Raw genomic sequence first — 20,725 nt, forward strand, 5'->3', positions numbered from 1 at the left:
CGCCTCTTTCGAAATTCAAAGATGGCCACTGTGAGCCAATCTAGGCTCAAGCAATTATCACCCCGTCCACTCAGCTGGCTTAAATAAGCCAGCGTGAGGCAGAGGCATGGCAGACCACCTGCAGGGAGGCAGCAGTGTAGGCCTGCCAAAGATAGAAGATGCAGGAAGCCCTGACAGGTTGGTGCCCACCAGGTGAAGACAATGGAAGCCCTGGGGTGGTGGCAGCCCCTGGTGAAGGTGCTGTATAATAAATTATTAAAACATTTGGTGTATTTTTTTCTTATATATTTATTTTACAGGTATACTGTAGGTTCCAGCGGGCCTTCCTTGCCCCGCTTGCTGGTTCTTGTGGTTCTCCATTTACTAGCATGTGGGGGAGGATTGCTGGGACCTGTAGTAAACCCACAAAAGACAATATTTGAACTCTATATTTGCACTACACTATACACAATCAACCTGGCACCCATCGCTCAGGGCTGTCAGAGATAGCCCTGAGTTATCAGCCTAGGCCTAGGTTGCCCTGGAGAGGGGAATCCCTTTATTGGGGCGCCACAGCTCCCCAGGGATCCCCAGCCTGGGCTGACAAGTGGTCAGCCATAATTCTTTGGCTGGAGGACCTGGTGAAAGGGTTCCCCTGGCTGTTACATTACTCCCCCATTAGAAAGGGTTCAGTGCTGGTTATGGATAATACAGGTGACCCCCTACTATTTTTGTCCCCTATATTTCCAAAACCATGACTGGCTAGGCAGAGCCCAGTGTTGGCTGTGCTAAATGCAGTTGACCCTTATGTATTTTGTCCCCTGTATTTTGACAACCAGGACTGGCTCTGAAAAACCCGGTGCTGGTTGTGGTAAATACATGGTATTCTTATGCTTTTTGTCTCCTGTATTTTCACAACAAGGACTGGCAGTGAAAGGCCCAAGGAACAAATACATGGCACGGGACCCCCCAGGCCAACTCAGCAGAACCGCCCCTTGGCATCATACTAGTGAGAGATTTAAAGTGAGGGTTAAAGAATAATAAGAAGAAAGCCTATGTGTTAAGTCCTACATAAGTAGGAGGTTATAATAAAAAGTGTATAAAGTGCTACATATGCAAAAAACAAACTAAAGAAGTGAAAAAGTGTAATTATGATGCCATGAAGCAGTCCAGCCACACCAGCCCAGAGAGCCCTGCACCCCAATTCCAGTACCAAAACTGACACACAGCATATGTATAATAGGTCTTACCCACAGTGTGCCTCATAAGATGTGCAGTCTTTGAGTGCAAGGAGTCCTTGCTAATTAAAAACACCCAGGAACAGTTGAGAGGGATGCTAATCATGGTGGGATTAGTCTTGTCCTTCCAGTGTACATACATACACACAGTACAGAATAAATAGGGGGTGGGGCCCTAGATTGCACAGCCTAAGCTCAATGTGAGGTGCTACTTGCTGAGACTTGTAGTGCTGCAAGCAAAAAAAGGGACAGATGCAAGTGCACACACTAACTATGCTAAACCTAATAAAAATACTGCTAAATTGCATCCAAGAGGTTCTTAGCATAATAATGGCCATAATTAGTTTAATCTTGTGGTTACATCATTGATACAATGTCACGACATTGTACCAATGATGTAACCACAAGATTAAACTCAACCTTGCGGCTATGATGTAGCAGCTCCCATCATAGACTTCAATGGTGAATTCTCACCATTGATGTCTATGGGGAATGCAGGCGGACCGCATTCAGCCAATCAGGGAGCTGCTCCGATGGAGATGCCCGTTTATTGGCTGGTGGCCCCTTCAAAGACAGGGCATATGTGTGCCCCGGTCATTTACGCGGATCAAAGGTATGTGTACACACATACCTTTGTTCAGTCCGGCATGGATTGGTATTTTTTCGGTTTGCTAGTTTTACCCTTTGGATGCCTACAGGGAATGAATCGGATGTGATCTACGCATAGGAGAGGTGAGTATGGATTTTTATTTCAGGTACCCCTATGGATTACTTCTTAAACTAGGTGAGTATGTGTGAGTGTTAGTGTGAGTGTGCATGTATGTTTTATTAAAATTTGACATTCATGGTGTGTGTTTGTTTTTTTTGCATATTTCTTTAGTTGTGGAACTACAAGTGCCAGCAGGCCTGTAATGCCCCGCATGCTGGTATTTGTGGTTCTCCAAATACCAGCATGCGGGGGAGGCTTGCTGGTACTTGTGGTTCTACAACTAAAGACAATATTTAACACTTTGTTTTACACCAAACACTATCAACCCAGCACCCCTCTGACCTAGGGTGCCGGGGATAGCCCTGGGCTATCAGTCTAGGCCTGGGTTGCCCTGGAGTGGGGAATCCCTTTATTGGGGGGCCACAGCTCCCCATGGATCCCCAGCCTGGGCTGACTAGCAGTCAGCCATAATTCTTTGGATGGAGGACCTGGTGAAAGGGTTCCCCTGGCTGTTACATTACTCCCCCATTAGAAAGGGTTCAGTGCTGGTTATGGATAATACAGGTTACCCGCTACTATTTTTGTCCCCTATATTTCCAAAACCAGGACTGGCTAGGCAGAGCCCAGTGTTGGCTGTGCTAAATGCAGTTGACCCTTATGTATTTTGTCCCCTGTATTTTGACAACCAGGACTGGCTCTGAAAAACCCGGTGCTGGTTGTGGTAAATACATGGTATTCTTATGCTTTTTGTCTCCTGTATTTTCACAACGAGGACTGGCAGTGAAAGGCCCAGGGTTGGTTGTGGTTTGCAGGTGGGATGTAATTTTTTTTACACATACTGTATATACATTTTTAACACAGATGCATGGATAGATCTCACTGATATGTCCATGTATCTGTGTCTTATTGATTTTATTTTTTCAGATGCATGCCCAGCACCAGTGAGCCCCTCTGTCACTCACTAATACCCCTATGCTCTGCCCCACTGCTACCAATTCTCCACATTCCCACTGCTGCCACTGCAATAAAAAAAGGGTCAGATGCAAGTGCACACTCTAACTATGCTGAACCTAATAATAATACTGCTAAATTGCATCCAAGAGGTTCTTAGCATAATAATGGCCATAATAATGGGCCTGCCCACCGCGTCCAGGTGACCTCTATCAGGCAGGTCCCTAACAGTCCTATGGAACAAATACAGGGCACGGGACCCCCCAGTCCAACTCAGCAGAAACGCCCCTTGGCATCATACTAGTAAGAGATTTAAAGTGAGGGTTAAAGAATAATGATAAGAAAGCCTATGTGTTAAGTCCTACATAAGTAGGAGGTTATAATAAAAAGTGTATAAAGTGCTTCATATGCAAAAAACAAACTAAAGAAGTGAAAAAGTGTAATTATGATGCCATGAAGCAGTCCAGCCACACCAGCCCAGAGAGCCCTGCACCCCAATTCCAGTCCCAAAACTGACACACATCATATGTATAATAGGTCTTACCCACAGTGTGCCTCATAAGATGTGCAGTCTAGGAGTGCAAGGAGTCCTTGCTAATTAAAAACACCCAGGAACAGTTGAGAGGGGTGCTAATCACGGTGGGATTAGTCTTGTCCTTCCAGTGTACATACATACATACATACACAGTACAGAATAAATAGGGGGAGGGGCCCTAGATTGCACACCCTAAGCACAATGTGAGGTGCTACTTGCTGAGACTTGTAGTGCTGCAAGCAAAAAAAGGGTCAGATGCAAGTGCACTCTCTAACTATGCTAAACCTAATAAAAATACTGCTAAATTGCATCCAAGAGGTTCTTAGCATAATAATGGCCATAATAATGGGCCTGCCCACCGCGTCCAGGTGACCTCTATCAGGCAGGTCCCTAACAGTCCTATGGAACAAATACAGGGCACGGGACCCCCCAGTCCAACTCAGCAGAAACGCCCCTTGGCATCATACTAGTAAGAGATTTAAAGTGAGGGTTAAAGAATAATGATAAGAAAGCCTATGTGTTAAGTCCTACATAAGTAGGAGGTTATAATAAAAAGTGTATAAAGTGCTTCATATGCAAAAAACAAACTAAAGAAGTGAAAAAGTGTAATTATGATGCCATGAAGCAGTCCAGCCACACCAGCCCAGAGAGCCCTGCACCCCAATTCCAGTCCCAAAACTGACACACATCATATGTATAATAGGTCTTACCCACAGTGTGCCTCATAAGATGTGCAGTCTAGGAGTGCAAGGAGTCCTTGCTAATTAAAAACATCCAGGAACAGTTGAGAGGGGTGCTAATCACGGTGGGATTAGTCTTGTCCTTCCAGTGTACATACATACATACATACACAGTACAGAATAAATAGGGGGAGGGGCCCTAGATTGCACACCCTAAGCACAATGTGAGGTGCTACTTGCTGAGACTTGTAGTGCTGCAAGCAAAAAAAGGGTCAGATGCAAGTGCACTCTCTAACTATGCTAAACCTAATAAAAATACTGCTAAATTGCATCCAAGAGGTTCTTAGCATAATAATGGCCATAATTAGTTTAATCTTGTGGTTACATCATTGATACAATGTCACGACATTGTACCAATGATGTAACCACAAGATTAAACTCAACCTTGCGGTTATGATGTAGCGGCTCCCATCATAGACTTCAATGGTGAATTCTCACCATTGATGTCTATGGGGAATGCAGGCGATCAGGGAGCTGCTCCAACGGATATGCCCGCTGATTGGCTGGTGGCCCCTTCAAAGACAGGGCATATGTGTGCCCCGGTCATTTACGCAGAGCAAAGGTATGTGTACACACATACCTTTGTTCAGTCCGGCATGGATTGGTATTTTATTGGTTTGCTATTTTTACCCTTTGGATGCCTACAGGAAATGAAGCGGATGTGATCTACGCATAGGAGAGGTGAGTATGGATTTTTATTTCAGGTACCCCTATGGATTACTTTGGAAACTAGGTGAGTATGTGTGAGTGTGAGTGTGAGTGTGCATGTATGTTTTATTAAAATTTTACATTCATGGTGTGTGTTTGTTTTTTTTACATATTTCTTTAGTTGTGGAACTACAAGTGCCAGCAGGCCTGTAATGCCCCGCATGCTGGTATTTGTGGTTCTCCAAATACCAGCATGCGGGGGAGGCTTGCTGGTACTTGTGGTTCTACAACTAAAGACAATATTTAACACCAAACACTATCAACCCAGCACCCCTCTGACCTAGGGTGCCGGGGATAGCCCTGGGCTATCAGTCTAGGCCTGGGGTACCCTGGAGATGGGGACCTCTTTATTGGGGGGGTCCCCAACTCCCCAGGATCCCCAGCCTGGGCTGACTAGCGGTCAGGGGTAATGCTTTGGCTGGGGAAACTGGTAAAAGGTTTTCACTGGCTGTGGCATTACCCCTCCGCTAGAGAGAGTCTGGTGCTCGTTATGGAATCATCAGGGGACCCTTACTCATTTAGTCCCCTGATTTTCCAGAACCAGGATCAGCTCAACAAAACCTTGTGATGGTTCTTAATATACAGGGGCCCCCTACGCATTTTGGCCCCTGTATTTTTATAACCAGGACAGCCTTTAGAAAGCCCAGGGCTGGTTATGCTTTTGGGGAGGGGGTGCAAGTAATTTTTTTTTTATTTTAAAACCTTTTACACAAATACACACAGAAACATGCACATATCTCATGGATATGTGTATGTTTCTGTGTTAAAATGACCTGCTCAGGATATACTCGCTAGCCTGAAGAAGGTCTATTATTTGGGGACTTTTGGTTATCTTTTTTTTGTGAGTCTAAAACAGACACCCTATTATACTGGGCGAGTTGATTGTTTTCAATGTGAAAACATCTGAATGCAAGTTTAAGAATGGGGATTTTTAGTAACTCTGAAAAATGCGAGTTTTAGTGAACTGACACCCTATTACATTGGAGAGTTGTGAAAAATTGTGAGTTTAGCGCAAAACTCGCAATTTACCAAAACTGACACCCTATTACATTTGGCCCATTGTCTTTTTTTTCAAATAATTGTCTGTGTGTCTGTGTGTGTTAGGCTTAGCTGCACAAGATCTAGCAAGTCGGCAACACAACCTAGTGCTGCCCAACTCCAGTCATCATCAATCTGTGCTCTGGGCCCAAGTTAAGGAGCTGGAAAAAAAAAACATATTGTCTTATTTTCAAATAATTGTCTGTGTGTCTGTGCATGTTAGGCTTAGCCGTACAAGATCTAGCAAGTTGGCAATGCAGCCTAGTGCTGCCCGACTCCAGTCATCATCAATCTGTGCTCTGGGCTCAAGTTCTGGAGCTGAAAAAAAATAAAAAACAATTGTCTTTTTTTATCTTTTACTGTCTGTGTGTGTGCGTGCGTGTTAGGCTTAACCGCACAAGATCCAGCCAGCAACGCAAGTTGCTACCTAGTGCTGCCCGACTCCAGTCGTGATCAATCGGTGCACTGGGCTCAAGTTCTGGAGCTGAAAAAAATGAAAATCAATTGTTTTTTTTGTCTAATTTTTTTGTGTCTGTGCACTACTGCACGTGTGTGAATTTTGTAATTGCACCTTGGCTACACTATTGGTGCTTGTGACACTGCTTCAAGACTGCAGAAAATATGGAGGGCTGTCACATGACAGTGAGCAAGGTCAAGAACTACATGTTGCAGCTGCCACCAGCAGTGCAAGCCATCAACTTCCTCATCCTCTATGAAGGCCCATGCCCCAGGGCTTAAGTCATGCCATTAATATGGTAAAGCTACTTGTGCTGAAGTTAAGAAAAAAATTGAAAGGAAATTTGCCTTTAGATAAACAAAAAATTGGCAATATGCCCTTCACTACGTGAAGTGGCAAGGAAAGGATAAGGCCTTTCTTTAGGAAGGCTGCTGATTTTGATAGCCCTTTGGAAAAAACAAATGTGTGCCCTGAGAAATCGAAATCACAAATCCCTGAAGAGAGTGCAACTGTGTCCGTGGTTGCCATGTGTGAGCCAGACCTAAATACTAGTGTACTGGAGGATCCTCCAAGTTCCAACATTTGTGTGTCCTCTGTAAATGTGGGGAAGAGCAGTCAACATCTTACAGATTTAGTTATTGAGGATGCTTCTGTGGAATTGCACATGGAGGAGGAGGATATTTTGGTAGTTGAAGTTTGCTAAGGATGATGAGGATGTTGATGATGAAGATGTTGGTGATGAGGCTGTTGATGCCAAGAATGTCCTTTGTGTAAGTAAGGCAATAGCTGTTGCCCATGAATTGAAAAAGCCAAAGCCCATTGTTGTCATGCCGCTACAAAAGACAAAAAAATCCACTTCTCACGTGTGGAATTATTTCCACCCCAATCCGGACAACAGTTGTCAAGCCATATGTGACCATTGCCAAGCAAGTGAGTAGATGGAGGGACCTAAACCACCTAGGAACCTCCTCCTTGTTACGTCACTTGGAGCACATTCATCAAATATCAAAGTGTATGTTGCCAAGTTCCAAAACTCAAAACTTAACAAGTCCAGTGTCACCTACCTGCTCCCTCTCTGTGGGATCCAAGCACCTTCGATCTCCAACACCAACACCTGCATCATCATCAACATCCTCATTCGTGATCTGAAGTAATTTAAAAAAACAATTGATTATTAAACAGTCCTTTGATAGAGGAAGTAAGTATAACAGCTGTCACCCAGTTTCACAGCGGATCACTGACGCCATGACAGCTGTGCTAGTATTAGATGCTGAAATAATAAAAAATTAGGATGATAGTGTGGAGGAAGTGCAAAAGGAGGATGAGGGGGAAATTTGTGTCCTATCTGATGGTAATGTGGATGTTGATGATAAGGATGTGGTTTGCGTAAATCAGCCACCATTGGCAGCAATTCTTGCTAATGACAAAAAGAAAGCCAGAAAAGCAACGTCTTGGGTGTGGAATTATTTTATTCTAAATTCTGATAACAGTCGCGAAGGCATCTGTTAAATTTGTAAAGCCAGAGTTAGCAGAGGAAGGGACGTTAACCATCTAGGCACCTACTCCCTGTTACGTCATTTGCAGCGAGTTCATGCAATTTGTTTAACAAAGTTATAATTTGTAAATTAATAACAATCAGTCCAGTATCAGCTACCAGCAGTTTGGACCTGCACATGCAATCTCCACCACCAACACCCTCATCATCAACCTCCTTTTTAATAATTTAAGGTAGTCCTTCCAAAAAATGTTTTGTGGGAGCCCAATCAAACCAAGGAGTTCAGCCACGAAAGTGTCAGTCCTAGTGGCTAAAGTGCTTGGTTTTTAAAACTGTGCATGTCTTTTTTAATATCCCACACAAGCATGGGTGGGAGGGACAATTCCATCTTGCACCTCTTTCCTTTACATTTGGCACAATTTTGGGCATTGCCGACTGACATTATTATAGTTTATTAAACTGCCACTGCTGTGTGGCAATGTTTCATAGATGTCTTATATTTTTTTAAACTGCTGTGCGTTTGTGCCGCTGCTCTGTTGCTTATTTTAGCCAGCCAGCTTGCTGCAGCCTTTGGCCTATATAGGTGAAAAATAGTGAAATCAATATTGTGAGCTGTGAGGTGGTTAAAAATGCCTAGAAATGCCTGAAAATGATTAAGGTTAGTAATACTGTAGGAACAAAAACAGGCCCAAATTATGTGGTTTTAGCGGTTTATATAATTTTTTGAAAAAAATACAGATCCGAAACCAAAACCTAAAAACAAAACACCAAGGAAAAAAATCCAAAGTCAGAATCAGATCCAAAACCAGGGGAGATCCAGATCCAAAACTAATAAAACACGGGGGTCAGCGCACATCTCTAGTTTCAACCAGTATATGGTCTTTTTGATGTCTAAAACTGTGCCTTTCATGAAAAGGTCCCTGATGGTATGTGACCATTTTTACTTATATTTTGTTTGAAATAAATGTTAATGGTTTTACACTATATGTTTTCCCTACTTTTGTCTTTTATGGCTTACTGACACTGAGGGGTAATTGTGTGAGAACCAAGTAGAGAGAGACCAGGTTTTAAACTTTGCAGAAGAATCAGGATAGGAATATATGCAATAATTGAACTGCAGAAAAGTGACTATTGGAATATAAGACTGTTGAATCTTCTTGGACACTTATTGGACAAATAAGACACATTGCACATGCACGTTAACCAGAGTGCTTTTACCACTTTTTATTCTATGCACTTATACATTTGTGATAGGTGACTATCACGCAGGTTATCAGCTGCCAGTTGTAGCGTGCATCACAAGCATTTACTATTTTTCATTACGTATATTTCTAGAAGTGTTTATCACACATCACTAGCCAGTGAAGCAAATGATAAATGAACTGCTTTCTTAGCTGTAGCATTTTTAAAAAAATAAATAGCTGCAATGGCAATACTGGTCTAGTGCGGTCATCCAAAGGGCTACTCGAGCACTGTGGCCTATAGTTACCAGTGACAGGGATCTCACTTTTTTGAAATGTAAAAGACCCTTAGCCTGCTACACGAGGGGCAGGAACATCAAGGACATTGTAGTCCACGCCGACATTACCAACTTCGGCGAAGATCAGGATGCCCCTACCAGGAATTTTTTATCTAAACAACCAGGGTGCTACAAATGCCTCAAGTGTACTACCTTTCAACACATGGTAACTGGCCATAGCTTTAAGCACCCCCATTCGGATCGCTTGTTCTGCATCAGACATGTTCTGACATGTACCTTTTCCTTCATAATTTACCTGATTAGTTGTCCCTGCAACTTATGTTTTGTTGGTAAGACTACAAGAACCATGCGAGAACGCATGGCCCTGCATCGCTCAGCCATCAAGGGAGCCCTTGCTGGTAAGACCATCGATCAACCGGTATATATATATATATATATGGTGAGTCTCTGCTGGTCATCTTGTAATAAGGACGTAACCTGAAACCAGTTATATCTCCTAACACACATTTCTGTCACCTTGCAAGGAAAAAGACATGCATACGGGCATTACAGGTATGTTCCTACAAATTTTAAATTAGCTGTGCATCCACTTTACAAGTAACAGTCTGTAGCACTATTGTGGGGGTTCGTGCATCTGCAAGTGGTTATGCCACTCTCCACGACTGTCATCATTAGCATCAGCATTTGCACCAGACCATGCTGAGTGCAAGATATCCATCAGTAACAGATGTACCATACTTTTACATATGACACAGAATCGCATGGAGCCTTAGATATATGCCCACAACACACCCATGAAACTACCACAAGTGAGGTTGGTTACATGCGATTACATTGTCACCGCCCAGTTCCCACCCCAAGATGCCTTATTTCACGGAAAGACAGATCCGGAAAAGTTTTGTCTGACTCAAAAGGGTTTGATATATTAATTAGAAAGGGTTTGATATATTAATTAATCAGCTACAATGTTGACAATCATCATATAAATGACGTTGACATTGACCATGTTGACATTCAGCTAGTTGACACAGATGTTATGTAGACATTGTTATAATGTCAACATGAAGATTTTCTTCTCCTGTCCCAACCCTAACGGCAACTCTAACCCTGCTGGAAATGTCACCTTATGACAATATCAACATTTACAATGTCTATATTCTGATAATGTCGATATTTTGCAGGCAGTACTGTTATTGAGGTTTTCAATGCTGTTGATATTGTAAATGTTGACCACCAACATTGTTTAATTTCTGGCACTCTACCTATATTGGACTACTGGAGCGTCTATCTTATTTAAATATATATTTTAAATAAACAAATATATTGGAGCAAGACGGGCAGCAGATAAATAGACACACACACACACACACATGTATATACATGTGTGCATATATATATATATATATATATATAGGTATACAGTATATAGATAAAGAGAAAGAGAGAGAGATAGGTAGATTTCCGAAATCCGAATCCCCTGAACCCCCTCGATCCAATCCAGGAACCGAGTCAGGCTCGGGTTTTCCCGCCTCCCTCGGAACTGAAATTGGGGCAAAATGTCATCATCCCGCTGTCGGATTCTCGTGGGTTTTGGATTCTATAAAAGGTACTGAGATTGCCGCCTTTTTTCATTCCGCCTGTGGAGCGTGCGTGCAGAGGGAGGGAGCTGGAAGCTGTTGGCTAGTGTCGTGATACATTTGTCGAAGCTGGATGACTGGCTGAGATCAGATCTTTGAAAATATCTGAAGACGCCATGTTTGCATTGTCTGCACAATGCCATCTGGCATATGCTATCAGCTGTATTCAGTATAATATCATTGTGTACGGCGCTGGTTAGCCTTGTGTACATCTGCCGTGTTACTGCACACTGTTAAAGTCTTTACATAATAAATGCGCACGGATACACATATGTATTTAAAGACTTTATATATATTTAAAATTGCAAGGTTTGGTCAGTGCTGGGGGACAAGTCCGGTGGACATGTCTGTGACTAGTAATTGAAAAACACACAGATACTGTGAGGTGCAGACAAGTGTTTTGAATGAACCATTGTCTTTAAGTCTGACTATCATTGTATGCCTAAAGGAACTAGCATTTACAATCCAAATAGGCTGGAGAGGCCTTTGATTACATTGTGATTCCATCAAGTATCTGCTGGCCATCTCTGATCAGAACAACTCCATTGTCTATCATTTTTGAACTTGGGGCCTGATTCAAACCCGCTCGCGAGCACTATGAGCTCGCAAGCGGGTCGATGGTGGCCCAGTGTGCAACCGTCACTCCGGGTCTCATACCAAAGGGGGCTTGCTGTCGATGTTGAGTGACAGCATGCCCCCTTTGGTGGGCGGGCCGGGGGCATTGCTGCCCAGATGGAGGTGTTCCCATGGGAACACCTACCATCTGAGGCCGGCAGGTAGGTGTTCCCATGGTAGGTGTTCCCATGGGAACACCTACCATCTGGTAGAGCCAAAACCACTCTAGGGCTTGCAGCAATAAGACCCTACCACAAGGGTCTCATCGCAAGCCCAATGGTCGCAAATGTCTTGACCATAGTGACCATCTTCCTGGCCGCTCGCTATAGATGTGGGTTGACCCACAGCTATGCGAGCAGCCAGGAGGCCGCTCTGAAAAACAAGAAGGGCGGCCATGATTCAGAGTGAGCGCTCTATCAGAGCGTCCGGCTCTGAATCAGGCCTTTAGTTCAGACAGAAGTAATATCAATAATACTAGTTACTGGATAAAGCTATATATATATATATATATATATATATATATTACATATATAATTTATTAATATATGTATATATTTATAAACCCATCACACTGACGCACATTTACACACACACATATATATATATATATATATATATATATATATATATACAGATACTTAAACGATTGCATGTGTATCCACAATGCATGCTCACATATACACAGCAGCTATTGTAAATATAAATACACACACAGCACATGTTTTCACTGTACACAGCGTTTGCGTTGCGTTCAGACACACAACACACACTGCTGAATTCCTGTAAATATCTCACTATTACTTATGCAAGCACATATAGAAAAGGTTCCCTAGCATTAAGAAAAGGTTTTGTTAGACAATCATTATGGTATAAAGTGTGCATATGTGATATGTAAGGTATAGAACTTACTAGACATGTCATTTCTGGTATCATACTGACACCCTGTTTAATTCCAGATATCTGAATCTATCGGCAAAGGAGTCGCATCTTGCGTCCGGTGGTTATGGATTTTAGGGAATTATTGGTTAGAATATGTACTTTGTATGTAGTGTTATCTCATCTGAAGGGATGGATCATATCCCTGCTGTCAACATATGAATTGTCCTATGAACTACAGCATACTACAAAGACCAAGAGCGAGAACCAATGGAATTATGTTTGTCTGTCTACATTGTTGTTATCTGTAATCTGTAAAGTATATAGCCTGCTTGCTGATCCCAACATACAGCCATTCTCCGTGGATAACCACAGGCTTCTGGACTGATGACTGTATGCTGGGACCAGTGCTCATGCGTATGTATTGTGCTGTATCTTATTGTCTGTATTTAATTGTCTTTGCACTAATTGTGCTAGATCAAAGCATGTACCTTTCTTTTTGAATGCAATAAGAATTTTTGTGCTTTGGAACCACAATTACTGTCTGGACAGCGATTATTTCTCTCTAGCTATTCAGTGGTATTCATAGTTGGAGGCTCATAGTAATTGGAGGTCATGCTACCGAGAATTCGCTAGATAGCACGGTCCTCGGTCTCTCAACAAAAGGTGGAAAGGTGCCATAATGCAGGAAAGAAAGCACTGTGTTCAAAAACTGCACCATCTGGTGTTGTGAGACCGAGAACCGTTGTTGTGTGATTTCATGGAGCGCTGACTAGAACCTGGGAATGGGAGAGAAAAGTCTGTTTTTTTCATAATCTGTCCCGACGCTAAAGTGTGATTCACACAATAGCGTATACATGTTTCCGGTATTGCTGCCACGTGTTCAAACAAATTGTTTAAGATTGCATTGTTGTATTGATAGCATGATTACATTGTTTTGAGTCTCTTAATCATACTGCCATATCTGAAAAAAAGTTAAAATTTCTTTTCTGCGCAGAAAAGGTGCATGATAGACGTATATTTGTGATGAGAATAGGGGTACTGTGTGTTCCCTTTTAATAGGGGTACTGCGTGTTCCCTAGAGCTAGGTTACTGTGTGTTTCTAGGGAACACATAGCAGGTGTATTGCAGAATAAGGGTACTGTGTGTTCCCTATTACTTGAGGATACTGTGTGTTCCATAGAGTTAAAATCGGCTCTTAGTGTGATTGCAAAATCCATTGATCAGTTAGGTTCTTTGGGCATTGCGATTGAGCCGCATGGTTTCGGCAGACCATGATTGTGAACTGAGTTGTGGTGGAGGAAAACACTGAAAAGGGTAAGGGTTATTGGAACTCTTAAATTCTAGCAGTGGAAATTACTCGAAAAGGGATTTGGTTAGGGGTACTGTGTGTCCCCATTAGTTACGGGTACTGTATGTTCCCTATCTGGAAGGCAGGATATTGTATAGGCGGCATTCTGCTGCTCATTGTGTAGTTTGACTGTAATGATTAGCAAGTTCTTTGTACACAGCGGGTGAAGGTGAGTGGATGCAGCCTGTGAATTCATCCACCGGTCTAAGGGCCTGATTCAGACCCACTCGCGAGTGGCTGTCCACTCGCAAGTTGGTCGATGGTGTGCACTGCGCATGCGCACGACAGAGGGAGCTCCATCGTGCGCTTTGCGCGAGATGCGACAAGCGAAGAACTTTCCTTCACTCGTTGTGTCTGATCAAAGGGGGCGTGCTGTCGATGTTGATTGACAGCACGCCCCCTTTGGTGGGCGTGCCGGGGCGTGCCTGCCAGACGGAGGCATTCCCAAGCGAACGCCTACAGTCAGAAGCCGGCCCCACTGACATCACTGATAGAGCCAAAATCACTAATGGCCTTGCGGTTGAGAAACTCAACCGCAGGCTTCTGCTCGCACTGGCGATGGTCGCGATGGTCAAGACCATCGCGACCATCATCCTGCACGCTCGTATAGGCTGTGGGTGGTTACCCACAGCTATATGAGCATCCAGGAGGACGCTCCATATTTATGGAGGTGGGCCCTGATTCAGAGCGAGCGCTCTGGTCAGAGCGTCCGGCTCTGAATCAGGGCCTAAATCTCTATTGAAAAGTTAAGAGTTTTGACCCAGATGGGTATTAAACAAACAGTGAAAATGTTAGATGATGTGCTGCTTTTGGAAGAGCTGACAGGTTCAGCACAGCATTTAATGCACACAAAGTATGGTGCGTATGCAACAACACACTGGGATGTATGGGTTAAGATGACGAGGAAGTGTGTGAAGCCTATTCTGAAGATTAGCAGTTTTGATGTGGAAATATGAACAATGTTAGAGATAGCGTCTGTGTTGTGAAATCTCTGAAGAAAAGAGTAATATATAACGATTGCTTGAAGCTGTGGCAGCATGAGGGGAATATGTGGCTTAGCGGTGTGCACGCAGCGCTAAATAGGGTTGTGTACGTGCTGCAAGGGAGTGCGGTACGCACAGCAAGAAAGCATTGCCTAAAGTACAGCTAGTAGCGCAGGCGCACCTCCACCGCCCTACGTGGTGGAAGGTGAAGATACAGCCCATATCAAAAATGATAAAAATTGTAACAAGTAACTATAAAGAAAAATGTAACTGAAAAAAAAAATGTGTTTTAAAACACCTCTAGGAATTCTAAGTGTGTACAAGCCTTAGGGCCTGATTCAGACCCACTCGCGAGCGGCTGTCCGCTCGCAAGTGGGTCGATGTTATGGACTGAGCATGCGCACGACGGAGGGAGCTCCGTCGTGCGCATGCGCCAGACGCGACGAGCGAAGGAAAGTCCTTTGCTCGTTGTGTCCGATCAAAGGGGGCGTGCTGTCAATGTTGGTTGACAGCACGCCCCCTTTGGTAGGCGTGCCGGGGGCGTGCCTCCCTGATGGGGGCGTTCCCATGGGAACGCCTCCCGTCAGAAGCCGGCCCACTGACATCACTAGTGATGTCAGTGGGAGTGATTTTGGCTCTGATAGAGCCAAAATCACTCTGGAGCTTGCGGTTGAAAACCTCAACCGCAGGCTCCGGCTCGCAAATTCGATGGTCGCGATGGTCTCGACCATCGCGACCATCACAATGCACGCTCGTATAGCCTGTGGGTGGTGACCCACAGCTATACAAGCGTCCAGGAGGATGCTCCATGAAAATGGAGCCCGGCTCTCATTCAGAGCGTGCGCTCTGCTCAGAGCGTACGGCTCTGATTGAGGGCCTTAGTCATTGCACCTCTAGGAAAAAAAATCAGGTGTCTTTGTTTACAGTAAATATTGAGATTGAGAACTGAGGGCCTGATTCAGACCCGCTCGCAAGCGCTGAGCGCTCGCAAGTGGGTCAATGTTGGGCAAGTGCGCATGCGCACGACAGACCCGGCTCCGTCATGCACATGCGTGAGATCCGGATAGCAATGGGTAAGCTGTCGCTATGGGTCTCGCTACAAAGGGGGCGATGGTGAGTAACAGCACACCCCCTTTGGTGGGCGTGCTGGGGGCGTGGCTGGCCAGATGGAGGCATTCCCATGGGAGCGCCTACCATCTGGGGCTGGCCCCACTGACATCACAAGTGATGTCAGTGGTAGTGCTTTTGGCTCTGATAGAGCCAGAAGCACTCCAGGGCAGACAAGACCATACCACAAGGTATTGACCATCGCGACCATATTTTTGGCCGCTTGCTATAGCTGTGGGTGGTCACCCACAGCTATGCGAGTGGCCAGGAGGCCGCTCAAAAATCAGGAAGGACGGCCCTGATTCAGAGCGAATGCTCTGTCAGAGCGTCCGGCTCTGAATCAGGGCCAGAGGCCAGAATATCTACTATATGTGTTAATTTTTCCTTGATCCCCTTGATAGTCTAGGCAATCTGCATGGAAACTTATGCATTCATAAGTAATCACAGCAAACCCAAATATGAAGGTTCTCTATGCATACGTTTGTACATGCTGCATATGAGAATTTTCTGTCTGGAGTTTTGTATGTGCGTATGTGTATGTACTTCTGAAAAATCCTTGCAATACAGCAGTTAAGGAATTTACTGCTTAGTAAGGTAACAGGTGGTGCATTATACTGTATTATCTGTGTATTAGATCGCATGTAAACCACATATAATATTGCAGTTTATGATTTGAGGGTTTGCTGAATATGTGTTGTACTCAAATTAGTTTATGTCATGTTTGAATGATTCTGAACTATTGTTGCTTCGTCGCTCACAAACAGGACACAAGGTTGCAAAGGGCAAATTACAGACTAAGGTTAAATACTTGAGACACAGTCTAACCCAGCAGCTACAACACTTGACCACTAACAGAATACAGGTCATACAGACCATGACACTGCTGCAAAACCAGCAGCAAATCCGTACCTTCTTGGGCATGTGTGGATACTGCAAATCATGGATCCCAGTTTTTTTTATTTTTGCATTACCATTGCGTCACACATACTGAGGAAACAGCAGACTTTCCTTAACCTTAAGGATAGTCTGACAAGAGCACCTGCCCTGGGAATGCCAGATAATGAAAAACCTTTTGAGTTTTATTATACGGAAGCTGATGGCTGTGCAGCAGGTGTCCTCAAACAAAAACATGGTGATGCTAGCAGACCTGTAGCATACTACAGTGCACAATTGGACACTGTGGCAAGATCACTCCCAACGTGTTTAAGAAGTGAAGCAGCAACAGCTCTTCTGGTAAACAAGAGTGAGAATGTAGTATTAGGCCATGACATGATTGTTTATGCCCCACATGCTGTGTCTGCTTTGCTGAATTCTGCCCAAACCAGACACATCAGCCAGGTAAATGGTGCAATAAGTTAAATCCAGCGACGTGCTTGCCATGTGTGCCTCAAGATGCACAAAAGGTGGAGAGAGGTGAGTTGCTGGTTGAAGGTGAGTTTTGCAGGTATACTGATACACAGGATTATGTTGTTGTAAATGACGAAGAAATATCTCTTTATACCATCATGGCTACATTACCATGAGACCCCACACACACATACATGCACCAATAATTATTTTCTCTGATAGATTGTTTTCCACAATTTATCTATAGACAAGTAGTCTGGCCAGAAGTGTGGGTGAATAATTGAAAAAAAAAATTCCTTTCCCCCCATACACACACACATGTACACTTCACACACATACATTCATGGTATATCATTCCATTTTTAGTCTGTTCCATTTTTTTCTGTTTAATAAATCCTGCAGTGATAAAACTTATGTATGCTGAGTTACAAAAGACAGTCGCTGTTATCAAATGTAAAGCCCATACATGTGAAGAAGACCCCATGTCACTGGGCAATAGCAGGGCAGATGAAGCTGCCAAATGGGCAGCAGGGTTAAGAATTAACATGCCATTTAATAAAATGATGGTTTTTCATACAATTGACATGCAGAAATGAATTGAGATGCAAAATTTGTGTTCCATTCAGGAAAAGGCAGTCTGGAGATCAAAGGGATGTGGACAAGAGTCCTCCGGACACTGAAGAGATGGACAACGTAAGCCGATGGCACCCAAGGCATACTACCCAAGCTTGGCTGAGGCAGTGCACAGTCTGACTCACCTGGGAAAGCAAGGTATCTGCAACTTGGTCAGGGCGTATTGGTGTGCACCAGGTTTCTCTTCCCAAGCCAGAAAGAGGGCAATGTCCTGCTTGACATGCTTGAGGTAAAAAGTTGGAAAAACAATACCAACCGAGCCATCCCACATCCCTACAACAGACGGACCTTTTTAGGTTGTCTGACAGATCGGTGGGAAGGTCCATATCAAGTGTTGCTGACAAGTACAACATCATTGAAAGTGGCAGATAGAGATACCTGGGTCCATTCCACTCACTGCCAGAAAAGTCAATCAACCGGTGGTGATACAAGGCGGAGTCGAGGCAGATAACGTAGACCTGTCAATTGCGTGCTTGTACCGGGAGAGTTAAAGACTGCAGTGAGATACCTGAGCTAGAGAAATTTGCATTCCACTATTCCAGCAATGGAATAGGGCTGGGTTTGCCTTCCTATTTTCTTCCAGAATTCTCATCATCCTTGTTTGGTTCGGGATATCCTGTTACTGTAATGGTGGGCAGATGATGGAGGGAGAGGTAGATGGTGATATCGATGGAGTGGAGTCGTGAGAAGGAGCCATACATTCACAAGGGTGGTATCTGACCAAACTCAGTACAGTAATTGCTAAGAGATCTATTAGCCTGGAAACTCGGAGAAAGTGTGAAGGGTTATCGTCTGAGGAATATTGTACTTGTAAGTTTTGTGGGTCCCTAGTTGATGAGAGATGCATCCAATGGTGCCAGCCTAAGTATAACCAGTATTGGGGTGGGTATCCTTTAGAGGATTATCATACCATGGTGGGCAAAGTTTTAAATCAGACTGACTGTTGGGTGTGCTCTCACATGCCTGAGGGACAACATAATGTAGGGTTAATGCCATTTCCATTAAATGTCTCTGAGGTTTTAGAATTGGAAAAAGGGAAGATGCTGGATGGAAAATTTCTTATGTCCAAACCACCTCATTTTAAACTGCACAAGTACCAAGTAGATAGATCACTTTTGTGTTTGAACATCACCAACTTCAACAAACCAGGAAGTTGGGAGGTGACTAGGAATATCCAGATGATGACCTTTTCACTAATAGCTGATAATGAACCTATAAATTTTGAACTTTTATGCACAATTAGATTAAGTGGGAGACACTTCCGGTATTGGTATGCACGTAGTGACACCAAAGAAATGGTTGGTAGGGTACCAGGAAGGTACTGTGCCAGGGTTATACAACCAGAAACATGTGTTAGTCAGATGGGAGAACCTGAGAAAGATCATTTGCTAGGGAAATGTGTTTAATGATTATGATGCATTCTATTCCTTACGTTCTCCCCGATGATGTGTATTTTATATATGGAAGGAAAGCATATAAGTGTCTTTCTTTGAGTTCAGAACCTGGGAAGGGTACTTCCAGAGGTTATGATCCTTACACATGGTGAAATGCTTTGTATCCATAAGAATACACCATCCCCATATCTTCATACACAGTATGAACACCGAGACAAAAGAAACATGATACCTGGTGATGTACATAAAGCCACACAGTTGATTGGTGAAAAAACTGGCTTTCAAGTTTTAGTAGCATTGGATCCCACCAGGATCGCTCGGGGTACTTTAAATTTTAGATATATACAAGATCTTACCAAATTGATAGATATCACCGAGATGTATGATGACACGTTTAGGTACACAGGTAAGGAGTTACAGGCCTACAAGAAAGAACTTGTGCAACATAGGCTAGTGCTAAATTATTTAACAGCTGATACTGGAGGGTGCTGTGTGACTTTATCCACCCAATTTGGTGTCAAGTGTTGCATGTACATCACAAATAACACTAGTGACCCCTAGGAGGTGATAGACCAGAAAATGGATGAAATTCTGCAGCTAAAATGGGAATTTCAAAAGATTCATAATGCTTCAGTGGCTGAAGTAGAGGAAAAGGTAGAAGAGTGGTTCTGTTGGTTGAACCAAGTGAAATAGTTGTCCTGTCTAGGAGAGTGTGACTGATGTTAGGTGTGATGTTTCTATTTTGTGCCGCATAATGCAAGCAGCTAATAATAGTTTGTTGTTGTTAATAACACTGCTAATTGGCTTGTAATTGATTTTGTTGCATTTGCATTAGCAAATAAAAAGTTAAATTTAAAGTCATGGTGTTGGCTTATTATATGTTGTTTTTTCCTAAATTTACTGTTTTTGTGCATTTTTAACCCTGCACCAATATTTGCAAAGCCTATGCTTTATCAATACCTTTATTAAACATGTATATTTTTCAAAAATTAAACAGACAAGATTTCAGTATTTTCTTTTCCTTTTTAATTTTTTTTGGGAACAAGAATATAACACATTTTTGGGATGCATTTGTCAGCATGCACAATTGTTATAAAAATAAAATAATTAAAATAGTTTAAAAAATATATATAAAAAAATAAAAAAGGACAGAGATGGAGGCATTGGTGACTAGAAATATGTGGACTGGACATCAACAGGGGAAGGATCAGATAGCCAGGGCAATTTTCTTCATTTGGGATGGCTCGGCTGAAGAGGCTTTTTCAGAACAGCTGACTGGCATGTAACATGCCAACTGGCCTGGCCAGAGCTGGATGGAATTGGCTCTGGCCTAGGCATAGGGCTCACCATACTTTGGGGGGTGGCTCTTGGGCTGCCAGAGGTAGTGGTACATGGAGGAAGGGAGCCTTGCTCCATCATGGCAATTCAGTGTTCCTGCTCCTGGGCATCTGC

Source organism: Taudactylus pleione, unplaced genomic scaffold, assembly GCF_031769625.1.
Source record: "Taudactylus pleione unplaced genomic scaffold, aTauple2 ptg000032l, whole genome shotgun sequence".
Lineage (NCBI taxonomy): Eukaryota > Metazoa > Chordata > Amphibia > Anura > Myobatrachidae > Taudactylus > Taudactylus pleione.